Source organism: Stenella coeruleoalba, assembly GCF_951394435.1.
Source record: "Stenella coeruleoalba genome assembly, chromosome: 15".
NCBI classification, from domain to species: Eukaryota; Metazoa; Chordata; class Mammalia; order Artiodactyla; family Delphinidae; genus Stenella; species Stenella coeruleoalba.
The window spans coordinates 6830340-6852121 of NC_137161.1; the positions used below are offsets into that span (position 1 = coordinate 6830340).

General features: G+C 42.2%; 1 protein-coding gene across 25 annotated transcripts in view; it reads left to right on the forward strand.

The window, feature by feature from the left end:
* CBLN4 (cerebellin 4 precursor) overlaps positions 1-21782 on the forward strand; it is a gene marked incomplete at its 5' end in the record, with an annotated part of 575839 nt that overhangs the window by 378233 nt on the left and 175824 nt on the right. The window lies entirely within an intron of this gene.

Sequence of the window (21782 nt, forward strand, 5' to 3'; positions counted from 1 at the left end):
TGCTGGACCAACAGAGCAATATTCCTCTGCAGTGATTTTTTTTCCAGATTCTCGTTCCTCCATCTGACCACAGAGAAGGGTCGATTTAGAGAGTTAAAAGGGCTCAGACCCTCAGAATCAGGGATTGCTCCAGGATAGGAACCCGCAGTCCCTGGACTTGCATGCCCTGGTGTTTTTCTGCCTTAGATGGCTCTGAAACATCTGCTAAACTCCCACTCATCACTTATCAATGTGTGTGCTCATATTTTCTCCCGAAGTTCATGCAAATCCATTTTATGAATTCACCCACACGACTCACTGGCCAAAATTACTTATGCGGACGTCTGCTGGAGCCGATGAGCCTGAAATCCAGACTCCTGGCCTGGAGTTGGAGCAGCGAGGGGAACTTGGGTGTCAGAGACCCAAGGGTAATTAACCGGGGCTCACTGTCTGCACGGCGCCTGGGGGAATTTTAAAACACAGAAAAACTCCCTGACTTCGGTGCTCTGTCTGTTCAATTTGTTCCTTTTCTGGGTGGAGAGATTATCAATCGAGTGCAATTTATTTTCGCCCTTGTCTGAGCCAGCTGTTATGAGAGTAGATGTCTCAACCATGTTTTGAATAGGAAGAAACGGATGTTATTTACTTCCGTGATATCAGTTAATATGTGAGTGGTTGGGTTCATTCCAAGTTCCAAGCCTTCCAGCTTATCATAAAGTATACCTTGCCTTTCCTCCCACCTAAAATACATGGATAAATTAAGGGCTCTTCTATTTATCTAGCTTGGAGCATTGCTCAGGCAACAGATAACTAATTCAAGATCTCTTAATATCATATCTTCAAGTGTGATGCAGGTAAAAAAAATGCTTTCCAAGTGGGCTGGGTACACCCAAGATTACACGGAAAACAGCCATTAGCATTGGTGCTGGCTGTTTTCATTTCTTAAGACAATTCTTGTCAACTAGGGCTAGCCACAGTATCAAGTAGCAGTTTAGAGAGGTGTGGAAAAAATCCTTTCTAAGTGAGCGAAATAAATCATTGCTCCCTAACAGAGATATTTAGGAAGATTAATTTGAATTGCTTTCTCCTCTGGCTACATTTCACAACAGTCAGTATTTATCTTTTGAAGGTTTCCCAATCATCCGAAAGAGATGGATTAGACTGAATTAGTTACACAGGCAGAAATGTAAAAACAGAAATATAAATTGGAGTCTAATGACCACGGTTTGAAGCATTTCATGTACAGTGCTCTGAAGACTACTGAAGTAATATTTTCCATGTCTGACGGGTCTTGACTCTAAGCCCTGATGATTGTTTTTGAAAGCAAGGAGGTTGCATCATTGGATGTGGCGTGTGTCATAGCATGATGTCACAGTGAAATGATGATCTGGGTGAAATGATTTTAACTAGTATTTGGCATAATTCAAAAGAGAAGGATTAAGAATTCATGCCACAGTGATGTTCTTACACCCTGAAGTCTAAGAACAATAATCTTCCATAATCATCTTTTATTTTTTTTTCTCAGTAGGTATTGGCATCTTGTTTGGCATAACTGAAGAGCTTTGTGTTCTAAGATCAGTGCTCACACGATGTTATCCTTGTTTAGTATCACCGTAGAGAGTTAGGCTTCTCGAATGACACCAGTTTGTGGACATGTATTGATTGCCTTGCCTGACAGCATTCCTCCATCTCTTTTCCAAACAGCGCCCATCTTTTTCTCTGGGAATCCATTCCTTCTCTACCTTTGGTCCTGCGGTTTGGGGGGGACTGACCTCCCCCTCAGTGTCGGGGTGCGGGTGTATCCCCGTGATCTCTGTGGCTGGCTCAGGCATTGATGTTCCCTAATTCAGGTGGAGGTGTGGGAGGTGATGACTCTTGGGGACTCTGGGAGAGATGCTTCCTCTTTTTCTAGAAGGGCTACTAGGAGTAACACATTCTCTCCTGCTATGTGTGAACCAGTAAGTGCTGAGCCCTGGGAGCTGTCGGTGATCTGTCCCAGCAGCAATGGGACAAAGCAGACACAAGAGGAAGCAGAGTGGAGGCCCCAAAGAGCAGGATCCTTGGTGATTGAAGTCTCAGCGGAAAGCTCTCCAGTTACGTGAGCGCAACATGGATTCCTGGAGCTTGGAGGAGTAGCTTAAAGAGAACAGTTGCTCACTAAATATTGTGACCCACTGACTATGTTAATGATTGGACGTGTCTCGTGTTAGTGAAGCCTGGAGCTTGAGAATTCATTTAGAGAATAATTGTTCTCCAAAGAGAAAGGGGAAGAACAATTCACCAAAATTCTTCTTTAAATGAGGAATCAGCCACCTCCCCCAAATATTTTAAATTTAAATATAATACATTAATATGTGAGTTATACACAAATTTCCTGGAACCTGCCAATGGGCTACAAGCAGTTCAACTTTTTTTTTTTTTAAACAAATGTCTTATTCGTGAACACCCACATTTTTGCAAATGTCAGGTGCTCTGGGGAAACTGATAGCCATGGTAGTCTTTAGTCCTGTTTGTTGAATACGTCTTATTCTATTTTCTGAGCACGTGGTAGGATTCTTCCTGGACCCCATGCAGTTGAGTGGGACCATTGGCTGATTCTTGGCAATGAGTTGCAGGCAGAAGTGGTACGTGTCATATTTGGGATAAATATTTAATTACCAGTGCAAAACTCTCTAAAGCTCTTTGTCATGGAGGTGGCTACACCATCAACCTGGGTCTCGAGGGACAGATATGAGCAGAGTTTCCCTGCCCACCCGAAGTGTCACGTAGTTGTTATAAGCCACGGAGGTTTGGAAATTGTTTGTTACTACAGTGTTCCTAGCCCATCTGGATGGATCCAATACCATGATTGAGTTATAGGCAAAGAGACTAAAGCTGAATTCCCGTAATCTGTCAGAGAAACTGGCTTGGCAAACTTTCACAGGCATTTCAATGGAATCATAGGTTGGATGTTTATTTTCCTGAACCAGGTTTTGGCATTGAAGAGACAGAAATATGCCCCTGGTTCTTCAGACAGTCTCCAGCACAAGGGTAAGTCAGAGAAGCTCTATGAGAGGGCTAGAGTAGAAGAAAGAGGGGGACAGACAAGAAATGCCATGTGGGTCAAGTGAAGACAGAGTTTTTGGGTTTTTTTTGTTTTTTTGTTTTATGGGGGGGAAGGAAACCAGAAAGAAAACAGAAGGAGATTTTATAGTGTTGTAGGATATAAATTAGATCACCACAAATTTTCTTTGAGCCATATCAATAGATGGGCTACATATGTAGTTACTTTTGGTTACCATTCAGTGCTTTGGGTGTTTTTTTTCTTTCCATAACTTGATTGAAAGGCTGGTCCATATAGGTTCTAACCTTTATTAGGGTTATATGTGTAATACTAAGAATATGATTTGCTTAGGGTAGAGACTTGATTTAAATTTTTAGGAGCACTGATTGAGTCTTGGACACTTCCACTTGTGGAAAAAAAAAAGGGCACACAATAAGTGTTTTAATTTTTATTTAGTAAAATTTGGGTATGTTTCCGATATGACCCAGAAATTCTACTCCTACGTATTTACCCAAGAGAAATGAACACATATGTCCACAGAAAAACTTATACTCAGATGTTCATAGCAGGATTTTTCATAATACTCAAAAAGTGTAAATAATACCAATGTCCATAATTGAGGGATGGATAAGCAAAATGCGGTACAGCTTTGCAATAGAATACTAGTCAGCAATAAAAAGGAAGAAAATACTAAAACCTGCTACAACATTTTTGAAGTTGAACCCTCAAAACACTTGCTAGGTGAAAGACACTAGACACAAAAGACCACATATTATGTGATTTCATCTATATGAAATGTCCAGAAAGGCAAATCTATAAAGACAGAAAGCAGATTTGCTAGATGGTACCTGGAATGAGGAGTGTGAATGAGGACTCACTTAAGTGGGCATGAGAGACCTTTTTGGGTGTTGGGAATGTTCTAAAACTGAATTCTGGTAATGGTCACACAACTCTGTAAATATACTAAAAAAAAAACTGAGTGGTATTCTTAAAACAGGTGAATTTTATGATATGAAAATGACACCTCAGTAAAGCTATTTAAAAATTTAGGAGTTCACCATGGAATATACTGTTTCTTTTAATATAGTATAAATAATTTAGAATCAGGGAACTTCCATGGTGCCTGGCATATAGTAAGTATTTGATAAATATATACTGAGTTGAATCAAAGGGCTGGAGAGGTCTGTGTGTGTGCAGGGCTGACTCCCAAGGCAATTGGGTTCTCAGTTGGAGAAGATGTAGCACAGGGCGTCTGACTTCTCTCTTCCTGAAGTTTCTACATCTGCTTAGCCAACTGTGATCATCAGTTGTAAAGTCCACATGATTATAGTGAACATATGCTGTTTTGTAGCCACACAGCATCCATTACCTTTGCCCTGTTAACAGTATCAGAAATTTCTTTGGGGCAACACCTCTCTCTATTCTCAGTCCATTTGGTTTGAGTGAGGCTGACTTCACCTTTGGTACCCGGGATGGACAGGTGAGTCAAACTCAAGTGCATCAGTGAATTGCAACCTCCCTAAGCACTGTGATTGGTCTGGGGTGGACACGACCCTTGCTGGTTCTTTGAGAATCAGGCTGTGGACTTTGGTTCACACTTCAGGGAAAAGAGACTCTTTCTTTGTGGACTTAGACCCTTGAGGACCTGGTATTTAGAGCTTTAGGCAGGTATTCTTCATCATGTGAAGCTTGAGAATAAGGCCAACCTGGAGGAAAGCACAGCCCGGAAGTGGAGAGAGCTGGATCCTAGTGGCATCCTTTGAGCCCCAGGAGCCAGCCTTCCCTGGATGTTCTCCAAGCCAATGGCCACCCTTTATTTTTGGGTCGGTCTGGATTGTGTTTTCAGTCAATTGCAACCAGATCCCTGAAACAAGGATGCTTTTTACTTCCTGGGAAAAGTGAAGGGCTGGGGATATAAAAGGCCCCACAGTGTCTGTGTCTCTCCATTTTTAGATATGCATACTGAGCAGTGGCCAGGGAGGAGCTAATGAGTTCAAATCTGAAATCCTTGTCGCTTTGAAGCCGGAACTGGGGCAGGTCCCCCGTCAGCTTTTATTAGTACTAATGGTAATAATTACAGCTACCATTTATTGGGTGCTTAATCTGTGCCAAAATCTATTTCAAGCACTTTAGGTACAGACACTGGGCTGAGGGTTTACTTGCTTCATTTCATTCAGTCATCCCAGCAAGTTGGTGCGTTGGTGCTACTGTTGTCCCCATTTTATGCAGAAAGAGCCTGAGGCTAGCTTGCTGAGCGTAATAGCGGGCAACACTCCTTGTTATGTACCAGGATCAGTTTTAAACACTTTATGTGTTTTATTAGGAGACAGGTACTAGTATGATCCCCATTTAGCAGATGAAGAGCTTGAGGCCCTGATTGGAGGTAGTTGCTCAGGGCCACACAGCCGGTGAGGGCTGAGCTGGCCTGTGATGGAGGTCCAAGATCCAGACTGAGAGCCATCTGACTTAAAACTCATGCTCATAAATATTAAGTGCTACTGCAATTAAAAAAAACAGCCTTTTAATTTTGGTGTAATTTTAGATTTATAGAAAATTTGCACAGACAGTAGAGAGAGTTCCTGACTACCCTCATCCAGTTTCTTCTAATGTTATTATGTCACGTGACCACGGCACATTTGGAGAACTCAGAAATCAACACTGGGGCATTACTATTAACTAAGAGCCTCAACCTATTTGCATTTTACCAGCTTTTCCTCTATCCCCCCCTCCCCCTCCCCCCGTCCCAGGCTCCCATCCAGGATACCTCATTGCATTGGGTTCTGCTGTCTTTTTGAGAATTCTTTTCATGTTGGGAATATTGGTTTGGAATTAATAAATGCAATGTTTGCTCTTGATTTTTTCCTAGTTGGAAGAACAGAAATGATTTTTAAAGAAAATTTCAAGTGCCAGTATGTTAAATACTAGGAAGTAAGACCTGGAGCTTGGGCTATTACTGAGCCATTAACAAATGTATTAACTGAAAAAAATGCAACCTTCTATATTTGCTATATTCATTTGTTTCCCCTGAAACCTCTCCAGTTTTAATGCAGTTGTTGTTGAATTTCAGCAAGGCATTATTCCCTTGGATTTGCCACATGTGAGAAATGGGCCTCAGTGAGACCCCAAATATGCCCTAGGAACTTGACCCTGAGCCAGTGTTTTCACCTGTGTATTGGCCCAGGGCCAGCCTCAGGTATACTGAATCTCTCAAGAAGTGTGGCCCTGGAATCTGCATTTTAAACAGGCGCTTCAAGTGACTGGGTCCATGCTGATGTTAGAGAACCACTGGGCGGACCTCACGTGTGTAGGAGACATTCCTGAAACAAGAGTCTCAAACTAAAACAAGATAAACACACAGCCTGCTACCACTGCTGTGGTCAGTCACACGTCTTTATTCTTCACACTAGTGTAATTGATGTAAACCGTACTTTATTCATTGTACCTGGGGGAGGGAGGCGGAAGCCAAAAAGAGAGAATTTTAGGACGTGCTGGCTGCCTGAGTGTGGCATGGGGGACCCGAATCTGCTTTCCCTGGTCTGATTCTGGGGGTCTCCGTGTCCCGTATGGTACAAATATCTCTCCACTCTGGGTGTGCGGCTAATATTTGCGAGTCAGCGACCACATCTAGTGCTCAGTCAGTGAAACAACGATCTTGTTGATGGAGGAAAAATGAGCTAGTTCAAACCATCCTTTATTCCAAAAAAAAAAAACCAACAACAACTCAAGGGATTTTTCGAAAGTAATTATAACTAGATAACATTTTAGAACCTGATTCATGAAGAAGAAATAAATCCACTATACTTAAGACAAATATTCTCTGTAAAGTATAAAAATTTATCTTATGTATACATATACCTATATATGTATTACTTGTAAGTGACGTATATGTGTGTATATATATATTTACACTAAGCACCTAAAAACTATCACCTCATATAAGCTTAGTGACAATCTTTTGAGATAGGTTTATCTTACTATCCCCATTTGCAGGTGTGTATCTCAAACTCAGGGAAGGGAAGTGACTCGCTCAAGTTCACCTAGCTAGTGAGTCACGGAGGCGTGATGTGAAGCCAGGTGTAGGCCCCAGAGTCTGTGCTCACAGCCGTCGTGTGGGTACCTCCCTGTCAGAGAGGGCGTGATAATCAGTGTGTGGGCTAATGAATGTCAAAGAGATTAAACTCTAGACCCTGGCAGTGACCCTCCCCGTGGTGGCCACACAGGATTGCTTGTTCGTGCCAACTGTCAAGATGTGGCAAGTCAACAGAAATACAAATGTTGTAGCACTTCCTCAGCAATGGTAGATGAACTGAAAAATGAAATTATCCATGGCTGGTAACTAATTATGAATATAATAAGGTTAGGGCTGCTTCCAAGTGTCCGCAAATGAAAAAGAACACGACAAAGGCAGAACGCTACAATGAGGTTGTACAGAATGACCAAGGCGACAACTCAAGATAAAGGTAGCTTGCCTCACCTGTGACTTTCTCTCACGCCTCCCCAGCTCCCACTCTGCCTGTTATTACACGCTCCGATTTCTCAGTGCCGATCTTCACAGAAGTGTGGTTCTTGCCAAAGGACCTGGTTTTGTTTTGCTTGCTAATAGATATCCTTCTCAATGAAATGCAAATTGGACTTTTTTTTATTTCATCTAATGCTTCCTCCTTCTGAAAAGACATTCTAAGAAGTTGCCACACACATTGAATAAAATATCTGTGGCTGTATAAACAAGACCATAACGAGAGTGCTGGGCTGATGTGGGCAGCATACCGCCTGCAAAACAAATGTGAGTGTCACCTGGGTTGATTTACGTGGGCTGCATGCCACATTTTATCCTGATGGCCCTTGCTCTCCTAAGGCACAAGTGCTAGAGAGACAGTAATGGACGGTGCCTCTACCTGCCAGCCGTACCCCTACTGTACTAGGTACCATTACTGTAAGAAGTGGTATCATTCATTTCCTGCTAGGAAGCTTGTCGAAAAGCAACCTGTAATATTTTGTAATATGTTGAGCTCTGCTCTGCCTGGCTTCTTCTTAAGGGAATTTTCCTTGACACGTTTGAATGAATTTATGAGCGGGAAAAATATTTTAATATCCTGATGAAAAATAAAACTGTAAACAATGTTTCATTACCACCCAAAGGATATGAAACACTAAATGGGTGGAAATAATTATCGTTAGGTTTGTGAGAGACATTTGAATCCTTTGAAAAATCATGTTCCTTGTAGACAATTTAGAAGATGCAGAAAATTTAAAGAAGAACTTTATGTCACCAAATAGATGATGATACAGACTCATGGGGCTCATGCTTTAATGTATTTTTATTCCTGGATGGAAATTGCCCTTTTTAAAAAAAGAAAAAAATTTAACTGCCCACTGTTGAACCCTCTTCACATTTTTGAAGATTTCATTTGCCAAGTTTTGGCTTTTCCGCTCACTCGTACAGCTGGATTGCAGAGCCATGATGCTGCCTCGCCTGATGGGATGAAGCTTCGCCTGCTTTGAATTGCAAGCCATGAAGAGAAGGAGCGGAGACCCCGGAGGATTCCTGGTGGTGGCAGGTAGCAGCAGCGGCATTGTTACCTGCTGGAGTGCCCAGCATTTCCAGGAACACGGGACAAGGAGCGGGGCGCACTCTGCAGTGGAGGGGGACCGGGTGGAGCTCAATGCTGCTGCTGCCACCACATGGGTTTTGCCTGGGCCTGAGAATTAAGGGAACATAAGACAGATTAACAGGAGAAAAGCATACAAATTTATTTAATAGAAGTTTTACTTGACACAGGAGCCCTCCTACAGAAACGAAGACCCAAAGGACCAGTTAGAGTTGGGTACTCGTATGTGAAATTGGACAGAGTATTACATTATTGAAACCGTGACCAAAGGGGTTTGGGCTAGAGCAGTTACTGGTGGAAAAGTGATGAGGATGATAAGGGTTAGTTTAACCAGGTCTGTTTGTACTGATTTTTCTTGGCCTCGACTCCCTGCCCTTGGTAATGAGAATGTTACTTTCCTGTGTAGGGAGGATGTCTTCCATATCGGGGTTTGATCTGCTGCTTTCAGGAGGGGTTGGGAGTCAGAGCGCCCTTCTTGCACCTGCTGTGTTTTTAAAGCGCCTTTAGCTCAAAATAATTCTTATGCCAAAGTGGCACATTTTGGGATTTCTGCCACCCTTCACCGCTTTTGTCTTTCCGTGTCCCGAGACCGACCGGCTGCGTAGCATGATTTTGCTTTGGTTCTCATTTCTACTTCTCCCCCTTTGTCTTAGCTCCGGCTGCTGTAACAGAATACTACAGAGCACACATTTATCTCTCACGGTTCTGGAGGCTGGGGAGTCCAAGATCAAGGTGCTGGCAGATTTGATGTCTGGTTAGAGCCCACTTCTTGGTTCATAGATGGCTGTCTTCTTCCTGTGTCTTGGTGAAGGGAGCTCTCTGGGGTCTTTTTTATAAGGGCACTAATCCCATTCATAAGGACTCCGCTCTCGTGACCTAATCATCTCCCCAAAGCCCCACCTCCAAATACCATCACTTTGGGAATTGGGTTTCAACATATGAATTTGGGAGACCCCCAGCATTTAGTCCATAGCACCTGGTTCTGCCTCTCTTCTAAGCCTGATTCCAGGAACCCTCCTAAGAATTCCCTGTGCTTCTCAATAGCCTTTGAATAGATTCCTTTTTTCTACTTAAATCAACCAGTTGTCAATTTCTATTGCTTGCAACAAGGAACCCTGACGGATATATTTCTAGTTTTTTCATATTTGCATATAGCTGAGTTTTCCTTTTTTTTTCTTAACTTGGAAGTTTAAAAAATTGCAAGCATTTATTTTATCTGTTTGGTAATCCAAAACGAGATCATACGTTTTGATCTTTGTACCAGCTGCTTCTAGTTCAATACATACAGTGCCTTATAGGATCGTTTGAAATATGATTTAAACATTCTCTCAAATCCTCCCCTACTTTAGGGCGTCAGAGATTGATCCCCTTTTGATGATTTAAAGTATCTTTTCATAGGCCTGAATGTTTGTATCTGGTGATACTTGGCTTACGGCTGCTTGTGACTTTCTACTCCCCACTTGTATATTATGCTGGTCTAGGGTTGTTAGACTTAGCAAATAAGAATACAGGATACCCAGTTAAATTTGAATTTCAGATAAACAATGAATCACTTTTAGTATAAGTACATCCCGAGTACTGCATGGGATATTCTTACATTATTTTATCTGGCAGCTCTTATGCTGATTGTTACTTGCAACCTCATGGGCTGCTGTCACTCCTTGGGGTACAGTGTATTTCTGAGGAGTTGTATGGGGACCACCACTACCATCTTACAGTACACACAACTCCCACATAGTTTTGGGAATTCACACACCACTTTCTTCCTTTTCAACTCGATTCCAGCTGTGTAAATCTGTGGAAGAAATTCCTTAAAGTTTCTGGTACATGAATGGCATCCTTTCTATTTTCTCAGACTACTAATAGGCTGTTTACTTGGAAGTCCAAATTATCCAATACTTTACATGTTGGATGTAAATACGTATGATGTGTGTACACACACACACACACACACACACACACACACATATGCTGGCTTCTCATTTAATCTGCAGGAATTTATATGGTGGTTGTTTCCCCCTTTTATTATACATTTGGAAGCTCCCACCTTGGACTGTAGCCACAGCACCTCAGCTGCAAACCCAGCTCTGAGGTCATCGAATCCACTTGACCCCTTTGTCCAACCTGCATCCCTTGCACTAAATAAGCACAAACCCAAACCCAAATTCCCTAATATTGCTTTTGCCAATATTCCAACAGGTGCCAAAAATAAATGAGAGAAAAAGAAACCCAGCCTCCATTTGGAAATGCTCAGCAATTTCCTTTGATTTACAAAATTAAGTATAGGCCACGTCCTTTGGAAAATTTGTTGCTATTTTTTTTTTGACATATTCTGCCTTTCTAAGAGGAAAAAAAAATATGTGACTGAAAGTAACTCTTACAGACAGATGGAATACATTCTTTGTTTATTTTTAAATATCAGTAAAATATTCTCTTCTTCAGAAATTCATTCCTGTCATTTGAATAACTTACAAATACTGAACAGAAATTCCAAAGGCCTGCAGGGTGTTGGGTGACTCCGTGACCTAGGCGAGAATATCGGTGTTTTGTTTTTTTCTTGGAAGAGCTGCCTGAGGGCTTTCAATGGAGGTACTAGAAGGTTTGAAGAGCTATTTGTGTTTGATTATTTCTGAGAACTTTGTTTGGGTATAGATGGAAAGAAAACAGTCAAAGGAGGATAAACTCATTATTTTTGCCACCAAAAAGCGATAAAGTAAGTTCCCAGTAAAGCAAGTACAGGTGAAAAATTCTGAAACCTTTTTTTTTTTTTTACATCTTTATTGGGGTATAATTGCTTTACAATGGTGTGTTAGTTTCTGCTTTATAACAAAGTGAATCAGCTATACATATACATATGTTCCCATATCTCTTCCCTCTTGCGTCTCCCTCCCTCCCACCCTCCCTATCCCACCCCTCCAGGCGGTCACAAAGCACCGAGCTGATCTCCCTGTGCTATGCGGCTGCTTCCCACTAGCTATCTACCTTTACGTTTGGTAGTGTATATATGTCCATGCCTCTCTCTCGCTTTGTCACAGCTTGCCCTTCCCACTCCTCATATCCTCAAGTCCATTCTCTAGTAGATCTGTGTCTTTATTCCTGTCTTACCCCTAGGCTCTTCAGGACATTTTTTTCTTAAATTCCATATATATGTGTTAGCATACGGTATTTGTCTCTCTCTTTCTGACTTACTTCACTCTGTATGACAGACTCTAGGTCTATCCACCTCATTACAAATAGCTCAATTTCGTTTCTTTTTACGGCTGAGTAATATTCCATTGTATATATGTGCCACATCTTCTTTATCCATTCATCCGATGATGGGCACTCATGTTGTCTCCATCTCTGGACTATTGTAAATAGAGCTGCAATGAACATTTTGGTACATGACTCTTTTTGAATTATGGTTTTCTCAGGGTATATGCCCAGTAGTGGGATTGCTGGGTCATATGGTAGTTCTATTTGTAGTTTTTTAAGGAACCTCCATACTGTTCTTCATAGTGGTTGTACCCATTCACATTCCCACCAGCAGTGCAAGAGTGTTCCCTTTTCTCCACACCCTCTCCAGCATTTATTGTTTCTAGATTTTTTGGTGATGGCCATTCTGACCAGTGTGAGGTGATATCTCATTGTAGTTTTGATTTGCATTTCTCTAATGATTAATGACGTTGAGCATTCTTTCATGTGTTTGTTGGCAGTCTGTATATCTTCTTTGGAGAAAACCTCTTAAGTATTCCAATTCAGGAAAGTTTAGCCACAGCGATTCTAGAACAAATGTTCAGGGTCATCCATTTTTAAGAAATACAACAATGATAGGTTGAAAGAGATGAAAATGGTCTGGTCCCTGTTGCCCCTTTCCCAGGATGCAGTAGCGGTTGACCACTGCAATGGCTATTCAAACCTATACTCTTTAACAATATCCATGCTCATCACTAACAAGGATGAGTTTGTGTTCAGAAGAAACTTACCTTTCAGATTCCCTTGCAGCTCATGGTAAACATGGGAGAGAAAAGATCAACAGCTAGATGATAGTAGAAGTCCCTGAGGAGGGTCTTTCTTCCCAAAGGAAAAGGTGAACCCACCAGAATGTTTCCGTTGTCCTTGCCCTTTCCCACGATCCAGGGATAAGAGGTGACAGGAGCAGTGGAGTGGATGCTGGAGCAAAATGTTAGCAGAAACCTGGGTCCTAAGAGATCACTGAGCTGGAACACCGGACCTGGCTGTCTTCCTGCAGAAATACAAATCTCTATTTCTTTGCGTCATCTTTAGTCAGGGGTTCCGTTCTCTTTATGTCTCTGATTTGCCTTAAATCTTTCTGACTTTTCCTCTGCCCATCAGCTGAGAAAACTCTCAGGACTCCTGTGATTGGATAAGGTCCACTTGGAAATCTCCCTTTTGCCGTAGAGCATAACTCAATCACTAAAGGGACATGTCATCATCTTCACGGGCTCCAGGCGCACCCCAGGGGAGGGATTACACGAAGGCGAGGGTCATGGGGTGGGGTCTTTTTTAGAATTCTGTCTACTGCACCCACTAGGGAGAAAAACACTGCCAGTTAGACTGTGGAACGAAGAAATTTTAAAAATGGTCAGTTGTACTACTGTATAGTACAGGGAACTCTGTTCAATGTTACATAACAACCTAAATGGGAAAAGAATTTGAAAAAGAATAGATACATGTATAGTATAACTGAAACACTTTGCTGAACACCTGAAACTAACACAACATTGTTAATCAACTATACTCAAATATAAAATAAGTTAAAAAATGGTCAATTGTATACTCTGGTTTCTCTTCAGAGTGTATAAATCTTCCGCCTTTTAAAAATGGTCAATTGTATGACGTATCCCCATTTCAGAGATATTAAAATGTGAAAATATATGCATTTTAATATCAGTGAAGTATATCCTTCCCAATTTATTACCCATATTATTGATCTATAATAATTTGAGGAATTTGAGACTCAGAAAGTAACTTATCTGAAGACAGAAAGCTGATCAGAAGTTGACCCCAGCTACTGACGCTGAAGCCTTGTACTTCATCTTCGATACCAGACTGCCAGCCTGAAAGACCAGATACTGGGCAGCATCTCTTTATGTGGGAGCGGGTCGTGGGGAAGGCTGCCCTTTTCCCCTACGTCTCCCCTTCCTTTCCTTGGCTTCTCAATCAGTGCCTCCCTATCTGCCTAGTCCAACAGGGGGTCTCCATGCAGGGGCCCCTCCCACCGAAGGTCATGGATAAAATAGAGAAGAGTCTGCAGGACATTTAGAGGCGTGGTTGATATGGCCCTGAGAGCAGCCACAAGGGTGCCGCGTGGCTGAGTCTATGGTCAGGGAGAAGCATCAGTAGAAAATCTTGTGAGAGTGTGTAGTGGTGCAGCATTTCTGGAAAATAACTTAGCAGCACATGGCAAAATCCTTGAAAATATTCATGCATATTAAACAACGTTCCCTCTTGTAAGAATGAATCCTTAAAAAGAAAAAGAATCATCATGGTGGGTGAAACAAAAGATAAAGAGATGTTCATCACAGCATTATTTATAACATCAAAAGCCCGGAACCAATCTCTATGCTCTCTATATAGTTAAATCATCTGCACATGTTAAAATGAGGTTGCAGAATATTTTTTATAGACATGGGGAGATGTTTTAATATGTTGTGAAATTTAAAGCTCTATTACAAAATAGCCTATATAGTACAAGCCCCTGAGTGTATTAGAAGGCCGGCCAATAGTACAGTTAGAAAGCGTAGCTCTGGAGCCAGGTTACGTGTGTTTAAGCTGATCTGTGCCATTTACTGGCCTCGTAAACTTGGACAAGTTACGTCACTGGGCAGTGGCACTTCTTGCACCTGAGTGTCATGGAGTCAGTTTTTATCCATTAATCCATGTACATAATCATAGCCATAGTAACACTATATGACTATATGACAAGAATAGCTAATAGTCTGACTCTTTATTATGTGCCAGACACTGTTCTAAACACTTATAAAACACTTTTGTTGTTTTTCTTTCTACCTCCTATCCCAACTTGTATTTATATATCCATCTGGTGTCTGTCACACACTAGACCAGCCAGAGTTAATGTTTGTTTTGTTCACCAGTTTAATGAGCTCGGTGCCTCATACATGCTTTGCGTCTAGTTGGCATTTAATAAATGCATGTTAGGTGGCTGGATGAGTGAATGAATGAATAAGTACTAGAGCTCAAATGTAGTTTCTTTTATGTATTGATAGAAAGGAATTTATACCGCTATCTTCATCTCTTCAGGCTGCTATAACAAAAATACTGCAGATTGGGTGGCTTAAACAACAAACATTTAGTCCTCACAGTTCTGGAGGCTGGGAAGTCCAGGATCAAGGTGCAGGTAGATTTGGTGTCTGGTGAGAACCCACTTCATGGTCATGGACGGCCTTCTTCTCATCTTGTCGCTGTGTCATCACAGTGACTCTCCACCCCCATAACCTAATCACTCCCCCAGAGCTCCCTCCTAATACCATCACATTGGGGGTTAGGATTTCAACATATGGGTTTTGGGGGACACAAACAGTCAGCCCACAACAACTCTCCTCCCATAAAAGCATGTGTGCACAGTTCCATACCCAGGGGTGTTCGTCATATTGTGTGTACATCCATCCATACACGTCTGTCGTTGCCATTAATTTATGAGCCCCTTGAACCTGGAGATGAGTTTTTACTCAACTCTGCTCCCTCCTCACCTCTTGGTACAGTCTCCTATAGTAGAAAGTAGTCAGCATACGTTTGTTGAATTGGAACAGGAATCTGCTAGTTAACTGGGAGAGCTAATTTGATAAACTAATTGCTCTTATTGAGTGAAAATGGCTTAATGTGCCATTCTTCCTAGTTAGCATTTTTGCATTTGTATAGGAGACTTCTGTCATTAGGAAAATCTCAGGGGATTTGAATGATGGGAATCTGGGGGTACTCAGGGAGATTAGAGGATTTTTGAGATAGGCAGCCTTGGTAACCCTCATATCATGTAGGCAAATGTCTGTCTAGACATAAAATGTGCAAATGAGAAATAAGGAAAGCTTCCATTTGCTGAGTATTTACTGCGTGCCAAGCACTGTGCAAAGCATTTCATATATGCATTAGCTCGCTTTGATCAATCCTTAGAATACTCCTGTAAAGTAGGTATCATGATCCCCTTTCCTACTGAGGAGGGAATAAAAGCAGAGAAGATAGGTGATTCCCACCAAGGTCACACCCAGCTAATAAGGAACCCTGTTGGTATTCGACCCAGTCTGTCTAACTCCAAGTCACCTAAGTGGTCCCAGTACTTACTGCCTCCCAGGAGGTTGTAGGGTGGCTTTGCTGTGCTCTGTGGTTGGGGAGCTGAATGGCAGTGCTGCACAGTTCGGGGAGGGAAGATAATGTGAGGACATGATAAAGGCTGACACAGACAGAATCTCCCAGATGCAAGCAGAGTGGTTCCCCTGACCATGCAGGACTTACTGGAAAAATGCCAACAGCAGGAAGAAACGAAGCCAGCTGGGGAGCCCAAGTAGACTGTCATAAGGACAGAACAAAGGCAGGATGGGACAGACTTAGATCATTTGTGCCGATGGAAGAATTGGAAGGGTATTTTCTTTCTGGGTGGGTTGCAGTAAATGCAGGGACCCTCTTGCCCTCTCCCTCTGTAGCCTGGCCTCCTGCTTAGATGGCAGGGGTAATTTGTAGGTTTTTTTTTTTTCTATCTTAATCTGATTTTCAGGTTTATAAAATATGTTTAAAAATAGAAGAGTAGGTCATTTCCTCTTCAGTTCTTAAAAGCAAATAATTAAAAGCATTAGACAGTATTTGTCCTTCGCATTCATGGATGTCTGTGAGGGGGTGAGTCTGGAAATTAAGAATTTATCTTAAACGCTGAATATTTAAATATCCTTTAATTCTCTAAAGAGATGGATGTTTTGCATGCGACGAAGTATTATACTGTGGTTCTCAGTTTAACTTGTTGCATTCATAAATTAATTTATTATTTTGAGTGATCTGAAAATGTGCTAAAATACCAACTAGCCACACTGGGGAAGAGTGATTGTTTGGAATGTATGTTGACAAATGTTTGCCCAAGGTGAAGCGGTTCTTGAAAGGAAGCTACACTTCAATTAAAAGCTGTGCCTTTTAGATCTCAACATTTGATTGTTTGTCTTTAATGAAAGTTTAGATAAAAGGGCTTGTTAATTATATATCTGTCTCCCAGTGTGGTCCCTTTCCATTTGCTTTTGTCATCATGGCTTTTCCCAATTTCACCTGACTGATTAGGACATAGCAAATATTCCAAGTTATTAAGGGCTATAGCAGCAAACCCTTAGTAAAAATACTTCACTAGTTAATGCAACTATCTGACCTCAAAACTGAAGTGTTTTGCAGTCGTGTGGTGAGATGGTTTGTAAGTAAAAGTGGGGTAAAGTGTAGGATTGTTCAACCCTATTAGTGCTATTCATTTTGATTTCAGATAAGTAGAATGAATTTCTGGTTCAGTAGAGGTTCAGTTGTTAGCAAAGTACTAAATGTTTGACAGTTAAAACATAAAGTAGCATAATATCATACGTAGTAGCCATGGGCAGTTCAGATATATATTTTGAATACATAGGGCTTTTTAAATAATAAAATGAATATATCTGTATGTAAAGCAAGAGAATATTAAAATTCATACATAAAAAAAGGAAATAAAAAATACAGAAAATATCTTAATGCATGTCACCTGTAATGTCATACCCTAACTGTGAGTGCTTTTTAATATTTAAGTATACTTTTTCATATGTGTCTTTGTCCAGATGCACATATATTCATATGTAATCAGATATATTAATAGGGATCATAGCACATATGTGTTCATATAATATATATATATTTATATATTCAGTCTTAGATTATGGTAATAGTTTCCTTTTTTTTTTTTAATTTTCTTTTTTAAGGTACTACCAGTAACTCTTGATGATGATTCCTTTTTTTTTTTTTTTGCGGTACGTGAACCTCTCATTGTTGTGGCCTCTCCCGTTGCGGAGCGCAGGCTCAGCGGCCATGGCTCACGGGCCCATCCGCTCCACGGCATGTGGGATCTTCCCGGACCGGGGCACGAACCCGTGTCCCCTGCATCGGCAGGCGGACTCTCAACCACTGCGCCACCAGGGAAGCCCCTTGATGATGATTCTTTGGTGGCAAACAACAGAAACCTACTCTGACTAATGTAACCAAAACCAGAATTTATTCGAGTGGTTGCTGGATGCTCAAAGGGTTGAAGGAACTAGATTTAGAAAGGATAGGAACTCAGAAAGTTCCAGAAAGTGTTGATTACAGAAACTTCTTGACAGTTACTTTTAGTTGTTCCTTCTGCAGCGAATGAACTCCAGTGAACTTGAGTCTTTTTTGTCACTCATGAGAAAAATTCCAGGGAGTGTGTGGGTGTGTTCCATTGGCTAGATTTAGGTGATGAGTCTTTCCCTCAGCTGGAAGGGGAAGGATTCAAGATACATTGATCAACAGTGCTAACAGACAGTATCCAAAAGAAAAATGGTAATCTCCCTTAAAAAATCCTAGAATTGTTTCTGAAGGAAGATGGGATGGATATGATGCCCAAACACAGCAAGTCTCTACCATCATGATTTTATTACTTTTTTTCTTTTTTTTTTTTTTTGGTCATTTTGATATCTGCAGTGAGATTTTGAATTCCTTTAGGACAGCAATTTCCAGCCTGATGTGGTTTGAGCCCCAGGGAACATTTGCCAACATCTGGAGACATTTTTGATTGTCAAAACGGGGGCATTGCTACAGGGCTAGCCCCCATGACAGAGAATTATCTGGCCTTAAATGTCCTGTCTTAAAGTTGAGAAACCTTAGTCTAAGTCAGAGTTTGTATGTTTTATCCCTTTTCAGTCCCTGTGTATCCTAGTAGAGAATTGGGCATGGCAGGCCTCGATCCATAGGGGAGTTTATAGACCCCTTTCTGCCATGTTACTATTCCTATCTTCACTTTCAAGGAAGAGAAGTGCTAAAAGAAGATGGAATATCATTATATACATAATCCAGAATTCTTAATTAAAAAAGGACTTCCACTGATCAGAAAAGGCAGAGACCAATGTTGACCAAAGTTTCCGAATATGATGGTTACAAGCCAACTCCTAAAAGATCAGGTGAATTCAGAGAAGTGGGAAGGAAAGAGACGGGGAAAAAAATAGAATTTCACTCTTGTAGGGTAGACTGCAACTAAAGACATGGTAGAGAGACTGGGTGTGGCAAAATATTTAGTCAGAGGGAAAGCTCTGACTAAATAAGGCAGAGGATGATATTTTGGTGACTACAGGGGACAGACGGGCGACATACGTGAATACAACTGAGTGGAGTATAGTGGTAAGAGTGACGGGGGCTTTGAGACCACGTGCCCTGTCTGCAGTGGGCAGCCCTGACTCAACTCTCACAGTTGTTTTGCTGTAGGAACATGAGCTCAGTGTTTCTAGATCTTCTGAGTTTTTGCAGGGAAGCTGAGAACCTGGATTTCCTATGCTCTCTCCCAACATGTAAATGCTACAAATAAACTATAAAATCTTCATTTTACTGCCTCACCCCATCTGCATTGTCCTCAGTCTTAGCCACGAAACAACATCAAGTTCATGTTACTCTCATGGCGAATGCTTTACTCTCGGTGATTTATTTCTCTTGGTGATTTCTCTTTCTAGACCAGGGTGCAAGGAGTCCTCACTTTTCACACTCAAAGTGGGTGTTAGAGCTAATGCACTTGGTTCCAGGTTCAAATAAGCTTAAAAAATAAATACGATTTTTTGGCTTTTGACCCAGAAGAGAGAAAACTGGTAGAACTGACACCAAGCAAGGCTTGGTCGTACAGCGTCACCACAGCCTCAGTTTCCTTATGTCTCCCATCTTCCTTCCATGGTGTGTGGTTCAGCCTAAGCCTGATTCTCTTTATGGTCCCCAAACAGCTGTCACCCAGGACACTTCTTCACCGGGAGTGTTGCTGTCCCAGAAAAGTCCTGCAACTCCCTTTGTTTGGATCTGCTTAAGTCACATGGCCACCCTGCACCAGTGACTGTAGCCAGAAGAAAGGAAATGCACTGATGGCTTAGCAAAGTCATGTGCCCTGTCCTTAGAGATGGGTGGACTTAGAGACCCTGGGACCCTGGAGACCATAGATGGAAATGAGTGCTGAGATGTAGGGAAGGCTACAAACATACGTTTGTTTCAGGGCCCTTCAAAGTATTTGTTTAGACCAGCAGTTCTCAAATATGAGCATCAGAATAACCTACAGGGCTTGTTAATGTACAGAATTCTGGGTCACATCCCCAGAGTTCCTGATTCAGCAGGTAGGTCTGTGATGGGGCCTGAGAATTTTTATTTCCAGTGAGTTCCCCAGGTAATGCTGATGCTGCTAGTCTAGGGACAGCAGTTTGAGAGCCACTGACTTTGATCAAAACAAACTAAACAAAAACCAAGTGAAGACGGTCACTGAAATAATTCAGGAACTCCCTTAGAAGTCAGAAGTAGCGATCTTTAATTGTAATTTAAGTCATGATTTTAATGTTGTTTTCTTCCCAAGGTAAAGTCATCTGGCCCAGTGGAGAAAACAGATCCAAGGAGATGATTTGACTTGTCCAAGATCTGATAGGTACTTTGTGGCCAAACTCAGCGTAGTTCCCTCTGTTAACTACATCATGCTATCTTCACAGAATGGCTGACAGGGAGCCGTTCCAGGGCTTTTGACAGAAAGCATCCTGGTAGGAGTGTGGTGTCACAGGAACACAGCAGACGTTTAGAGGGTAAATGCAGCAGTTTAGGTTCTTTCTCCTACATGGAGACGGGATTCGTACCCCATCTCTGAGATGCAGCCTTCCTCTTACGGGCAAAAATGGCGCCCTTGGGCCGCTGGGGATGCGTTCAGCTGCCTCTTCGTAAACACCAAGTAGACAGCAGAGGTTGACTGTCCTGCTTCTGAACAGAAGTTGAGGCTGAAACAGGGGACCTTAGAGAGATGGATTCCAAGGTAGAAGTTCACCTTTCACCAAGGTGAGCATTAGAGGAAAAAAAAATAAAACAGATTTGTCTTTGAGAGGCACCCTTTAATAAGGCAGACCATCTGGTTCCCTGATTTTAAAGATCTTTCCTCGGGGCTCCTGGGAGAGCACGTCTCTCACTTGCTCGGCTCTGGCTTCCCATGGTTTAGGAGCTGCCCAGGAGAGAATTCTCCGGTACCACCTTCCACGCTCCCTCAGACACTTGACAGCACTTCTCTGCTCTGAATTAATACCGAGAGCAGAATCCTTATTGTGACAAGCCCCAGAGGCAATTCATGGTTGCCTGCTTCCGTGTGTCGCTACAGGAAAAATCATTGCCCACCAGGTGACACATTCTTCCCTCCCTCCTTTTCTTTCCTTCCCTTTCTCCCTTTCCTTCCTTCCTTCCCTCCTGCAGACATTCAGCAAACTGCCTTGAGCACTGGGTGCTGCAGGGGAAAGAGGGATGTATAAGGCTGAACTCTTAGCCTCAAAGTGCTCTTGGTCTGTTAGTGCAGGGGTCCCCGACCCGCAGGCCGCAGACCAGTACCGGTCCGCGGCCTGTTAGGAACTGTGCTGCACTGCAGGAGGTGAGTGGTGGGCGAGTGAGCGAGGCTTCATCTGCCGCTCCCCCACCGCTCCCCATTGCTTGCATTACCGCCTGAAGCATCCGCTCCCCCGTCCCACCCCCGTCCGTGGAAAAATTGTCTTCCACCAAACCGGTCCCTGGTGCCAAAAAGGTTGAGGACTGCTGTGTTAGAGAACATTAAACTTGATCCTAAATACTTAAAGTGCAAGGCAGGAGTGCTAATATGAAGCAGAACCCAATGCTGTGTAAACCATACGTTCTTCACATGTTCCAGGTTTTCATTTGGTTTCTGTTAGTTCAACCTATAGTTATTGAGCTCTAGTCTATTGAGTGCTGGAGATACCCTAGTGAACAGGACCAAAATGGTCTCCTGTTGGGAGGAGTGAGAAAATAAACAGGTAAAGAAACAAATGAGCAAGGCTGGCAGGTCCTGAAAGGCGGTAAAAAGAGAAGAGATTCATAGAGAGTGACTGGGCAGGGATGCTTTGGGTGCAGTGAGCACGGAAGATTTCTCTGAGGAGATGATATGTGAGTTGAGGTCT